The sequence below is a fragment of the Corvus moneduloides genome, chromosome 17 (assembly GCF_009650955.1).
Source record: "Corvus moneduloides isolate bCorMon1 chromosome 17, bCorMon1.pri, whole genome shotgun sequence".
Taxonomy (NCBI): Eukaryota; Metazoa; Chordata; class Aves; order Passeriformes; family Corvidae; genus Corvus; species Corvus moneduloides.
The window spans coordinates 4,398,787-4,412,161 of NC_045492.1; the positions used below are offsets into that span (position 1 = coordinate 4,398,787).

At 50.6% G+C, this 13,375-nt stretch overlaps 1 protein-coding gene across 1 annotated transcript in view; it reads left to right on the forward strand.

Annotated features, from left to right (window-relative positions):
• The first annotated feature begins 289 nt into the window (after positions 1-289).
• The window catches only part of PPP1R16B (protein phosphatase 1 regulatory subunit 16B), a 58,661-nt gene continuing 45,575 nt past the window's right edge, over positions 290-13,375 (forward strand). Inside the window, exon 1 of the mRNA XM_032127010.1 lies at positions 290-405. The gene's annotated coding sequence lies outside the window, so the exon portion shown is untranslated. The remainder of the gene's footprint in view (positions 406-13,375) is intronic.

Here is a 13,375-nt window from a genome sequence, read left to right on the forward strand (position 1 = left end):
GAAGTCGGGGTAAATCTTACCCACAGGCAGCTGGGCGGGTAGGCAGGGGTGCGACCTTCCACTGAAATTCAAAGTGGTTTCTTTTAAAAAAAATATTTGTTTATTTATCCTAATTACCCCTCCCGGCGACAGAAACAGCCCCGCCCGCCCCATGCGGACGAGCCCTCGCTCCCGCAGCATCCCCGGGGATGCTCCGCGCCTTCACCTGCAGGGCGGGCGCCGGTCCCCGCCCGCCTCCGGCCCCGGCCCCTCCTCGGGGCGGAGCTGCGGCCGCAACCGGGGCCGGAGGCGGGCGGGGACCGGGTCTGCGCGGCGCCGCTGCCTCCCGCTGCCTCCCGCTGCCTCCGTCCGCCGGCTGCTGCCCGCGGGAGCGCGGGGCCGGGCCCGCTGCGCGGAGCTGCCGCGGTGAGTGCGGGGCCGGGGCCGTGCGGGGGGCGAGCAGCGGGGATTGGGGCTGGCCCGGCCCGGCCCGGCCCGGCCCGGCCCGGGGGATGCTGCGCGGGGCTGCCGCGGTCCTGCCGTGCCGCGGGCGGGTGCGGTCCCCGCCGCAGGCAGCGCGGAGTTTGGGTAACTCCAGCCCCGAACGGGCTGCAGGAGCTGCTGCCCTCCCCGGGCAGCCCGGCACCGGCTCAGCCCGGCCACCTTATCGTGGCACATGGATGAGGACGCGGTTCCCCCTTTCAAGGCAGTCCCGACTCCGCGCAGCTTTTGTCGCCCGTGTAGAAGTGCCGTGCGTACCGTGGGGCATCGTGCGAGAGCCAGCCCGCTGTAGATGGAGGTGTTTTGGGCTGCCCGTGGGTGGGTTTTGCTTAGTGCGTGTAGAATTCCTCTCCCTTCTAGCACGAAAGGGCTGTGGAAGAAATTTACTCGAGGTAGCATAAATACAGGCAACCGTAATTCCTGAAATGGCATCGGGGTTGCAAGTGCTGGTTTTTGTGAGGGGTGAAGGGCTTTCTTGGAGAGTCTCCTTCAGACACTGGCAGACCGGGGGAACTTCAAGCTGAACTTCAGCCCCTTCTCCAGCTCCAGGGCCTGAGGTGTCCGTGGTGGTAGAGATGCCTTTGGTTGGCTCTGACAAGCCACCGAATTCATGTTTATTTCTCTGCTTGCTTACCATGAAAAGATCTTTTCTGCATGATGATAACTGCTCGAGGAGGGGGAAGATGCTTCAAGCTGCAGTAGAGTAGTAGCAGGAAAAGTGGCTTTTCACAAATTGTCAGGGAAAGGAGAGGGTTCGATAACCTAGAAAAGAAAACCCAAACCCATCTCTGAGCCCTCCTGTTCCCTAACAAACGCTCAGCGAACCTCGGGAGCAGCAGCTGCCTGGGCTGCCCTAGCTCTCACCTTGACCCAGCCTTCCTTTACCTGGTGTCCTGAGCCCCGCCGTTACTGTTAAGTGGTTTTTCACAGATGGCAGGGCCAAGTGCTGTTATGGCAGAAAGCAGAAGGGGTTTTTCTGGCTGGACAGAACTTAATTTGGAGGTGGATTCTGTTTGTTGTGAAAGATGTAATGTATTAAATTCTGAGAGTGAAGAATACTTTTTCATTTATGTTTTTTCATTCCTTCTCAATGCTATGGGTTGGATCAAAAACTATGGGTGATATAAAATACTCCTATTACAGTATTTTCATGGGGTCTGCTTCATGTCCTGAGATCTCTCATGAGGTTGGAATTAAAAAAAAAAAAGCTTATTTTCCCTCTGACTGGAAAACGTAAGTGACTGTTTCATAAGAAAAATAAGATTTAAAGTGTTGAACTTCAGATATGTGTGATGGATGTGATGAAATGCTGAGATATCTCATCTTCTTTTTGCCATCAAGACCACGTGTTCAGGATGTGCATTTCCAACAATGTCTTCTTGTTGAGTCGGTTGTTGCAGGAAAAATGACCCTGTGTAAATGTGCTGGTACCAATTGTACCAGCTCCTTGGTGCTTCTGCAGTCACTTTGTTGGAACCTTATTTTCCCTTGGTTTAATAATTTATAAAATGCCTGTTGCCTCTAGGCACATTTCATCCAGCAAGAAGAAAAACATCCACCAGTGTTTACTGGTTATGGAGCCTGAGGTTGACAAATAATGAAGCTTTTGTGGATGAGGGGGTGTCTCATTTTTATCTTATATAAACTCACAAAAATGCAGGATTTGTGCTGAAAGTCTTGTTGGTTATTACTCTGTTCTTTCCCTCATCCTTTAGAAGGTCTCTTGCCTGCTGGTGACAAAGTGGGTTTTAAGTGTGACCTTCCTTACCCTGATTTTGGATCTGCTTCTCCTTTTTCCTTTTACCTGTGCCTGATTTAAGTTTAGCAGCTCTTGAGTATTTAACAACTGTCAAGTAAGATGGCAAAATCAGATCCTACATCTTCACCAACTGAGCTGCTTTGGCTGAAAGAGATCAGCCTCTTTTTGGGCAATAAATTGCTCTCTCAAATCCTCTGCCAGATACTTATGAGCCACTATCATTAACTGCATTTTGAATCACTCATTGAGCTGGAGGGGGGAAATTGGCCTGCAGTTCATCTCCTCTCCTTTGAAACTGCTAAATGATGATTCAGTGACCTCAGTGGGCAAATTATATCAGCAGCTAATTGGCCTAAGAAGAAAAACTTGCCTGATATCAAATAAACTGGCTGCTGCTGTTCATTATCCTGAAGAAGATGCTCCAGGTGAAACCTCCAGTTTCAAACGGTGACAGGGTTTTGTTGTGGCACTGGCAGGGGGACATAGTGAGCTCTTTCTTTTGGCCATACCTGGGTGTGGTGTCCACTCCACCTCCAGCAGGTTTTGAAGGTATTGTCCTTTGAAGGATAAAAACCTTAACACTTCAAGCTTTCCTTCCACTGTGGATAGCCCTCTCCTCTTCCTCCTCAGAGGGTGCAACTGCTCACTGGGGTGTGGTGTTTCTGGAGGACTTGGATTTGGAGGGATCCCAGCAGAGATGAATTTAGGAAGGAAGGGAAAGCATAATGCAGGAGCCCTGCTCATCACCTCGTCATTCCCATCTAGGCTTGGCAAAGCCCTTTCCAGGAGCCATGTGCCGCTTCCCAAAGAAGCCTGGCAGCTTTGTGGCCCAACACTGGGGACACGGGTCAGGATTAGCCCCTTGTGGGCAGTGAAACGTGCTGGGTGACCGGCCAGGGAGAGTGGGACAGTGAGCTCTGCCCGTGCTGCGGTCAGCCCGACCTCGCTGCTTGTTCAGAACAGTTCAGGGCCAGTGGCTTCTCTGCAAGGAGGGCTGGAATCGCGAGTGAGTGCTGGGGTACAGGCATCCAGGTGTGGCTTGTTCAGCTTTCCTTGCTTGAGGAGCTGCAGGAGTGAGCTGGGACGTGTGAAAGGGGTCGGCTGTTGGCTTTTTGCAAGGCTGTTAGTCAACTTACACCACCTCCTAGGATGGTCTTGCCAGCTGGCTCATCCTTTAGGGAAGTTTCAAGAGGCTTATCGCAATCTTACTAGAAATCTGTTGTCTTCTATTAATCTGCTTGTCTCCTTCCCGAGTGCTGCCCTGCGCATTCATCCCGACAGCCCCGTTCTGCTGCGCTGCCACCGGCCCACACCAGCTCTGCTGCTTGCCAGGGCCTGTTTAGGGCATGCACAGTTGTGGGCTGCCACTTTTTACTGTTCAACACGTTTTTTCTTTATACAAATAGAGGGAGACACTATATTTTTAAAGGTTTTTTTTGAAGGTGACGCTCCTGAAAGGAGAGCGGAGCCCGGGTGCTTTGCTGGCTGGGGTGGAGGTGCAGGGTGGTACCAGCAGCAAGCTGAGTCCAGCTCTGATTAAGGCACAGCCCCGCTCCTATGCCAGGTCCTGCTTGGCTGCAGGCTCAGCGTGGAGCACGGGGTGCTTGGCCACCAGCAGCAGCACCAGGGGTAGGTAATGGTGGGTGGGAATCACCTGCAGCTCGCCCCTGGAATCGGGGTAGATCCCACTTTGCCGGGCAGTGCTGGACTCGGCTTGAGCAAAGAGCAGCAGGAAAAGCTGTCAGACTTTGGGAGGTGAGGGAATGAATGCTACACCCGGGGTCTCACGGCAAAGTGGGAAAAGGTTTGTCAGTGAAGCTGCAGACACGGGACTGAGTCAGAACTCGGCACTGCCGGCTGGGACAAGCGTCACCTGCAGAAGGATGTGGCTCTTCCTGACAGAGCTTTCGCTTGCAGCTCTCAGAAGCGTGTCAGCACTGGGGTTAACAGCCACGTAGGCACTGAGGAAAAAGAATGAATAGCTTGAGGAAGGCTAAGCCTTAATACCCAAACAAAGCAAACAAATGGTGTATCGTTTGACGGGGATTAAGTGAGCTGTGAGATCTCTGGCTCTAGAGGCCCAGCTAGGAAATGCAAAACCTTTGACAAAGGTGGCTTGGCTGTCCCTGCTTCCAGAGACAGCATCCATGTGCTGATGCAGGTGCTGGAGCCGCCCGTCTGCCTCTCCCCTTGACTTTCACAGGGATGCTCTTTCTCCCGCACAACACATTGTTTGCTCTCCTTGAATGTTGCTAGCTGGCAGGGAAAGAGATCAGTCTGTTTTTTTTCCAGAATAGTCAGCTGATTTTATCCCATGGGAAGTGGTTGAAAAGCGTGAGACAGGTGGGTTGGCATTCCTGCTTTGTAGCCCTCCATAATTCCAGCAGGAGAAGGATAAACGGGAGAAGTGCAGTTGCTGGGTACATTTCCATGTTTGCATTTGAAAGAGCTTGATAGGCTGTGATTAACGGGGCTAAATGGAAGCTTGATAAATGGTAAATTCAAAGGAACCTCAAACAAAACTGGCTTTACACGGAGGCCTCGGGGTGCGTGCAGAGGGCAGGCTGTGGGTCTCGTGTGGTGCTGCTGGGTTTATGGTGGGCAGAGAGCACTGCCTGGGCTGTCCCCTGCCCGGCTGTGTCCCATGCACCTGCTGCAGGGACAGCCCTGTGCCTGTGCAGACCCTCCTGCAGGCGGTCGTTTCCTTCCTGGTTTAAGTTAATGCGATGTTCCCAAATCCAGACTACCCCATCTGCATCCCAGAGCCCCCCATGTGCCCAAAGCCAGGCTCCAATTAAGGGTGCTCTAAGAGCAGCAGGCCAGCTACCATGGCCCTGCAGATGAGAACCATTAGCCTAATCTATTTTTACAGTGAATTAAACTAGAAAAAGGTACTGCTACTCTAGAATAAGAAGCCACCTGGGGAGTTAACCCAGAATAGTTGTTCTGCTTTGAATTTGCACCCTATCTCACTTCAAAATAACTTTCCTTCCATATATGCAGGCCCTGTAAATGCAGAATACAGGGCCTGGCTTAAGCAGGATCCCCAGCACTTTCTTCCTGAAGTCTTCTCTGCATCCACATACACTCCCTAACTCAGGCATCCTTCCCTGTCATGAATCTGCCCTGTTTCACGCTCGATCCCGTGCAGAGATCTGCACTCTTTTCCCACCCCCAGCTCTGTGCTTTGCTCCAACACCCTGACTGCCAGCTCCCACAGCCACCTCTGCTGTCCTCCCCTGTCCCCATCCAGCTCCTGAGCAGGTCACACACAGTGAAATGAGCATCCCGAGTGCTCAGTCCATGTCAGGACTGTGCAAAGAGCTTTTCCCAGGCTGGCTGGGCCTTACGGCCTTTCTCAGTGAGTGAATGTGAGCACCAGCTAAGAGGCAGCATCAGGTGCCTTTTTGGGAGCTGGGGCTGATAGCTTGGGCTGGGCAGGGGTGGCAGGTGTGAATTATTTGCAGTGGCCAAAGGCACTGCTCTGGTGCTGCTCTGGCCTTGTGTCCCTTGGGAGGAGCAGTGGGGATATTGTCATGATGGTTTGAGTTGTGCTGAGACATTGCTCCTCTGGATTTGTCAAGCTCAAGTTAAATGTATGTCATTTTAACATCTCATGATTCTTCGGGGGCTGACTCATGCTTTCTTGGCCTGAATGATTCATAGCTCTTGAACTCCATTGCTAAATTCATTATGCAACAATTACAGGGTTAGAAACGCCACCCTAAGTGCACACAAACAAGCCGGCAGCAATTCCCCCCTTTTCCTCTCACCCTGAGTTGCCAAGAGATCTTCCTTCTGAGTTTGCTCTTGCCCCTGCTTTGTAAGTGAGGGTCTGCTGTATCTTGCTGCTCTGCCCTTGAGCTGGCAAGGGGCAGAAGTTGCAGGTTGGGTATTTCTGGAAGAGAGGAGAGAGGACAGCCTAGGAGGGAAGGATGGAGATGCACAGCTTCCCTAATCAGGACCAGTTGCCTTAATTTTGCCCCACCTGCTCCATTTGATGTTGTGGCATAGCCACGGCATCCTTAATGATCCATATGGGAAAACCCCAAGTGTGAGGCATTGCTCTAAGGCAGCTCCATGTGGTGATGTCGGAGTTTGGCAGCATTTCACGGGCACGGATTCTGTTTGATGACTGGCACGGCAGCTCAAAGGTCAAATACCCATACAAAGAGAAAGACCAAGGAAGGCAGGAGAGCCCCGTGCTGGCTATGGGGTGTCCATTAATACCTTCATTTTCTCTCCTTGGTGGGGCTAAGCTGAGATGTAGGGATTTTGTTAGTGAGGTCTCAAGCAAGAGTTCATCTGGTACGTGAAGTTAAGTGGGTTTTGTATTGGGTGGGCTTTGCTTGCTGCCTTGCTTAACCCCCCAAAGCAGCGGTGGGAGCAGTGCTGGAGGTCTGTCAGTGGGATGCAGAAGGGCCATCCCCACCATCTGCTGGATCAGATCAGGTTTCAGGCTTTGAGGTGCCCCTGCTACCTGAATGTGACTTATACACTGATTTTTCTGCCGTCCAAATAACGCTGCTTCTCAGAACAAACATTCAAGTGAGGTACCTACCGAATGGCAGGGTTGGCACCTCTGTCCAAGAAGCCCTCTAGAAAGTCTCCCCTAAGAGCAGCCACTCTTCCCAGCCGAGTTCTGGCCCTTAGATCTTGATATTTTTGGGAAGAGTCTCTTCTGGGCAGGTCTGACTGTTGGCACATTGGGACAGCAGAGAAGGATGGCTGAATGTTGGGCTCATGAGCGGATGTGGTTTCCTAAGGTTTTCCTTGGTTCTCCTTGGCCTGTGGCAGCAGAGCCCCTGTGCTGGTAATCCCAGAAATGGCAGAAGCAAAGTAAGAACTGGACTGATGAGGAGGAGAGTTGTACCAGCAATTCTGCTTCCATTCTTGTAAGTCAAGTCAATCTAAAGTATCCAAAATCTTATTTTCAAACTAGTAAGTGGTAAATATTTGATTGAACTGGTTGTCAGAGCAGTTGTATTGTCAGAGCAGCGAGTCAAGCCAACAACAGCTCCTGACTGTGGCCAAGAGGAGACGCAGAAAACACAGAAAGTAGGGCACGTATGGTGACGTGCGGGTTGATAGCTGCGCCTAAAAATAAGGCTCTTCAGAAACAGAAAATCTGCCTCGCCAGCAAGGCAGTGGCAAGCTGCTCCCAGAGTCTGATTTCAGACTGAAACTGGCGATGTTGGCACTGCAGAGGGCTGTGCTAACGTTTTGTTAGCATTCTGCTAGCAAAACATTTCGTTTCAGTCTCATGGCTTGCATGTGAGATACGGCGAGTTCCTCTGGAGCGGGGCTCAGGCAGAGGTAGAAGTGAGAGGCGGTGCTGGAGCTGCTTTTCCCCGTGCAGGCTGTCTGCTCATCTGCATCTTAAGGAGCCTCTGTCCTCTCCAAGTGTTGTGGTTCCACTTTCTAGAAGATGCTCTTGTAATATTCCTTCAGGCTTCCAGGGAAAACAGCCTGGATTTCCCTGATCTGGGCGTGCTGATCACGGCTGCCGCTGTGCATGGGCTGGCCCTGGTACCCTGTAGCAGCTGTAGGGTGCTGCAGGAGGCCTGGCCCACTCTGTAAGTGTTGGATCAGCAGCCTCAGGGCCCCTTTCTTGCATGCTGGTGGCTAACCATGACCTGCAAAATCTGGGGTGACTGGACGATGAATTTTTTGGTGACATGTGCGTGGCTTAGTAGGTCAATAAGTCATTGTGGAGTTTACCAAGGTATAAGGGCTGAGCCCTAGACAACAAATCCAGATGTTTGAGCTGTCTGGAACAAAGCATCCCACACTGTAGCATGGATAATTAATTTTTCCCAAAGTCTCACCTCTTTACTCTCCCAGCAGAGCCTGTGGGCACCCCGCTGGTCCCTGCACAGCAGAGGCAGGAGGGTAACACTACCCTGAGTAGCTGTTTGGGCTCCCTGATGGATGCAGGATGGGTCAGAGGGCATCTTTTTATGTTATTTAGTTAAGACCTTTTGAGGATTATTGGAATTGTTATAGATACACTCAATAATGTCCATAAGCTTTAGAGTTGAAAGCATTTTGTTAGCAGTAATTAAATGCAGCTGCTATTTAAAATGGATGGATCAGATGTTTGGGAAGAGAATCCTCTCATAAATCTCCCACAAAATCAATATTCCTCCTGTCAGGTGTGTAGGAATCACTTTTAAATCCTGCCAATCACTGGCTTTGTCAGCGTGGTGCCATAAAGCTGACAGAATCACACCTTTGCCTTGGAAAGAGAAGATGAAGGCAGGACTTTCTTTTGGTGACAAAACCCCCAGAAAATCATTAAAAATCGAGGAATTTAGTCCCATTGGATGGTAACTCCCTGTAAGAAGGCACAGCCCTGGGGGTGCACATCTGTCTGGGGGCAGATGGGATGCCCGGTGTGGGTGTTCCCAGGGAAAGGCACATCCCTGTCCATAGCTGGGAGCCCACAAGAGCCCTGCCGCTGACACATCCCACGCTGGCACGGCGTGAGGTGCCTCGGAGCTGCAAATGGAAAATCCAGGCACTTATCTAGCTTGTTGCTGTGCCAGAATAGGGCTGTTCCCAGGATTATTTTTTTTCCGTTGGCCAAAATATGTGTAAATGGCTTTAAACAATGGAAGGATTTCTGTTAAAAAAAGTGGGGTGCAGGCGTGAATAGGGCTTTAATTTATATCTTGAGGGAAAGGGTGTGGGCTCTTCCAGTGGTGTTTTTGAGATTCTGTTGGAAATTAGCTTTGGGTTTGCTTTTTTTTTTTTTTTTTATTTATTTTCCCCATGTCTTATTTTAAAGCCTGTTTTGAGGGAAAATTGTTGTTTTCCAAATTACAGATCTCTCAGTGTGTAGCTGAAAATGTCAGGAAGAGGGATGCAGTTTTGGAAGCCTCCACACATCTGTCTGTGGCAGGATTGATAAAAAATGGAAGCTCTAACCAGAAAAACAAATAAAAAGAGGTAATATCACTGTCACAGATGGGTTGGGCTGCTTTCCCTGCAGGTGCCTGCATTGCAACCCCCACTCCCATATAATGTGCTGTGGAAAAAAGAAATGGAGAGCCCAACCAGAGACTTATGCCCTCAATTAATTTTTGTTCCACATAATCGGAGCTGCTGCATGCCTTTCCTTCAATGTTTAACTGCCTGGCTCAGAGGATGGGGCTGCTCTCGTGCGAGGGAAGTTGGGATTCGCTTCATGTTTGCACAGAAATCCCATTCTGATCCTTCTCTCTTTGCCTAAGGGCAGGGATCCTGCTGCTCCTCTGATGCCGGAGATAAATTTTGTTAGCAGGCACTTTTCTGCTAAGGGGAGCAAAGGGGAGAGGGGAGTGGTGCGTGTGCTGGATTCTTGAAGGAATAAAATTTCCTTGTCTTCAAGCATCATCTTCCCTGGAGCTGTGTGTGCTGTCTGGGGCACAGTCAGAGGGGAGCAGGGGAGAGCTCTGCTCCTGGTTATGTGTGCTCAGCCCTCAGCTCAGGGAGAAAAGGAACCAGGACAATTAGTGAGTGCTGTCTGCAGCTTTGCACGCTGCTGAGTGGGTTTCTCTATTGCTCTGGATTAAAAGGGAATGCCTTGCTCTGGTTTTGTTTGAAATTGAGCCCTGAACTTACTTTCTGATGTTTAACTCAACTCGAAATCACCGTTAGATGTTCATGTTCCAGCTGGCAGAAATGCCCCTCTCCCTTCTCCCTGTGGAATTTAGTGGCCAAGGGCCCAGGGTGTCTGTTTTTACTGATTCATTGATCGACCTGAAAGCAGGAGGGGAACCCAAGGCTTCCCCCTTGGGAAGTGCAAGGGGGCTGAGCAGTTTTTACAGCTCCAAGGTACCCTTCAAGGTGTTCTAGAGCTACGCCTCAAACTGGGGCTGGAACAGCCCCCTCTGCCCATGGATGTGGTGGGAGAGCCAGTGAGAGCGGAGCTTGGCTGGTGAGGAAGATGATGGGGAATAAAAATAGAGAGGGGAGAAGAAACCCGCAACTATTAGTGAGTGGGAAAACCACCCACATGGAAGTTCTAGATTTGAAACTTTACCCAGGCAAGGGCAGTTTAACGCAGAAAAGTGGCAGCTCTGAAGTGCTGTGCTGGAGCAGGCACAGAAGGATGCATTTGCTCTACAGAGCTTTTAGAGGAAGGTTTTTAAAACGCCTTCAGGTCCTGCTGCCTTGCACTGGGAACTCCAGGAGCAGCTTTGCACAGGAGCCACGTGGGGAGGGAAGTGAGATCTGAGCTGGTTTAGCTTTAATGCTCTGGCTTGCTCCTCAATCATGTGTGTAAACTGTGCTCAGACACAAAGCAAAGCCCTTCCCTGCTGTGTCTGCTGAACCCTGAGACTGAGCTGTCCAGCCCTTTGTGTCTGGGGACCACCACCAGGTTTGTGTTGCTCCTCACGGCACGCTGATGTGGGGGAGGACTGCTTGGCACAGAAGGTTTTTTGCTGTTTTTAAATTTTTTTTGAGGAAGCCCACGTTGAAATATTGATAGGAAGAAGAATGTATATTGTGCTGTATTGAGTGTTTACAGGAAATATATAGTGAAAATGCTGAGGGGCTTTCCTCAAACAACTGCCAGTATTGTTAGGAGTGGAACACTTGGGAGGAGAAAAGAAAGAGGCACTTAAAACTTTCTATTACCAGTGTTGGCTCCAAAGAGATTTTTTTTGACTTGCTGTTTGGCTTTTTTCTTCTTGCTTGTATTTCATCCCGTCTGCTGGGAATGGGCTCATTGAAGACAGAGAGATTATCTGGAAATAGAGATAAAGCAGCCAAACCAAAATGGTTTTAGTTCTCTGGAGAATAATTTAGCTTGAAATTTTGAGCTTTCCATCAAGCTGGAAAAATAATTTACAGTGATGCACCTTCACCACCATTGCAGCCGGCAGCAATGAAAGCTCCTTTGCTGCAGATGGTAAAACAGTATCTTCACTTTAAGAAGGTAATTAGGGCACAGATTAAGTTACTTACTTTGCATACAAGAAACCTGTGGGAAAGCCAAGAATCTTTCCTGAAACCCCCAATTTCTGATGAGATCTCTCACCCAGAAGATTTCTGTACCTGCTCTTCCCCACAAGCACCCCAGGGCAGATGTAGGAGTTGTGTTCCTGGCTAAAATATATATATATATTTTTCTTTTTAATTTTTTAAGTGATATTTCTTGCTACTTGCCCTGTCATTCCTTCAGGAGGAACCATTCTTCTGGTAGTGCTGAGCATCTGCTGCTTACAGTGTTGCAGAAGCCCTGAGTGAGGAAAGGAGCTGTTTACTTCTAAGATGCCGGTGAAATTAAATGAGGCAGCAACAATTTTCATCATTTTCACTCCTCTGTGTGGTTAACCTGTGAGTGCTGTGGGGCTCACAGCACAACAGAGACTCACACGGTGTGTGCAAGAAGAATTTGCCACCAGAAGCAATAGCCAGAGCTCTCAGAGTAGCGCTGAGGGACGAGTAGCTTCCACCAGCACCTCGTGGCAGGAGCACAGGACTAGAAATAACAATCGTGAGGTGGTGGTGTGGCTCTTGCAGTGAGTTTGTTGCCCAGAGAAATGCCAGTGACCCTGTTCTGTGTTCATGTGGTCACCAGTGGATGCTCTTGACCTCTGGAGAAGGGTTTGTTGCAGGTTATTGTGAAGGCACTGGCTGGGGTTAGTGTCCAGCTGTTGTTTGATGTGCTGCCTTGGGCTGTGTTCAGGTTTCTGCCTTCAGCCCTCCCACCAGCCCTGATGTCCAGAGGAGATGATGGTTGGTGCCCACCTGTGTCACAGTCCGTGCACAGAGATCCAGACAAAGGGGATGGTACAACCTGTCTGGGAGGGTGATATTGGAGAAATAAAAATTTAAGCTTCAGGAAAAAAAGGAAACCCTTCAGGAGGCTGGAAATGCTGCTCTGTAGGAACTGAGACTGTGTCCTGTGGCACTGCCAGTGAAAATGAGTGTTTTGGGGCTGTGATTTGGTGGAGGGGCAGCTCTTGTGATTTGAACTCCCCAGTTTGCCATGTGGTCGCTGTTGGTATCCACCACTGTGTCTTCATTTGAGGACCCAGCAGCCAGGTCCCCTGTTGTAGGTGTGTGAGGCTCTAACAGCTGGGGCAGTTGCCAGGTGGGGCTCGATGCAGTGTCCTTGCTGATGGTGCTCTAATGAAATGATTCTCCAAAAGGCAGGAGGTGACAGAGGCAGTTATGTAAGAAACGGTTTTAGACTGTGGTGATCTTAGCATGGAGGACCCTCCTGATTTGATGCACTCTCTACTAATTAAAAAAATAAACCCCACAAACACCAAGAGCTCCTGATCCAGCACAGGGCTCTCTGTTCTCATCAGTAGGACAGGAGAGGGGCTTGTTTCCCGTCCTCCTGAAGGTGCTGCAGATCAGAGCAGCTCACGTGTCAGCGGTGGGTGGGGAGTGCCTTGGCAGAGCTGTTCGTGGGTATGTGCTCTGCAGGGACACGGCTTAGGAAGTGACTTGGAGCGAGTTCTTCTGGGAGGGGTGGGAGGGGGACGCTGCTGCCCTTCCCACCCAGTCTGGGCTGTGGGAGGGAGGGAAACGACCTCAGCTCTTTGTGTATGGTCAGCCCCAAGGCACATCCCCTGCCTTGTCCTCCCTTGGGGATGGTTGAGCTCCTGTGCCTGCTGCTCCCTGCTGCTCCTGCCTGTCCCCTGGGCTGTCACCTCCTTCTCTCAGTGGCTTTCTGGCTGGCTGTGGATGGTGTTTGGCTTTTGGGCTCCAGTGAGCTCTTGCCTCATTGGGGGCCCAGTGATGAAGAGCTGCTCTGCTGCTGCCTCCAGACCCTGGGAAGATCCTGGCCAGCAGCAGGAGTACCCATGTGTCTTTGGCTGCTCTGTATCCCTAAGCAGGGACAATCCTGAACGTGATGCCCAAAGGAGAAGCCTGTGGGTTCTTCAGTGGTGCCTATTGCCAGAGGATGGGTTCAGCAGAAGGGCTGCAGTGGGCTGGTCACCTAGCATTTCATGGGCCAGGAACACACAGATTGGCCTTGGCCCTTGCAGGGAGCAGAAGGGGTGAAGTTTGGCAACTCCTTGCCCTGCCATGGTGCAGGAGTTGACTGTTAATAAAATAATTAAGTCAGGCACCACCTCCTCTGCTGACTGCTTATGCACTCAGATCCCTGCTAGAGGCTTTTGTGCTTGG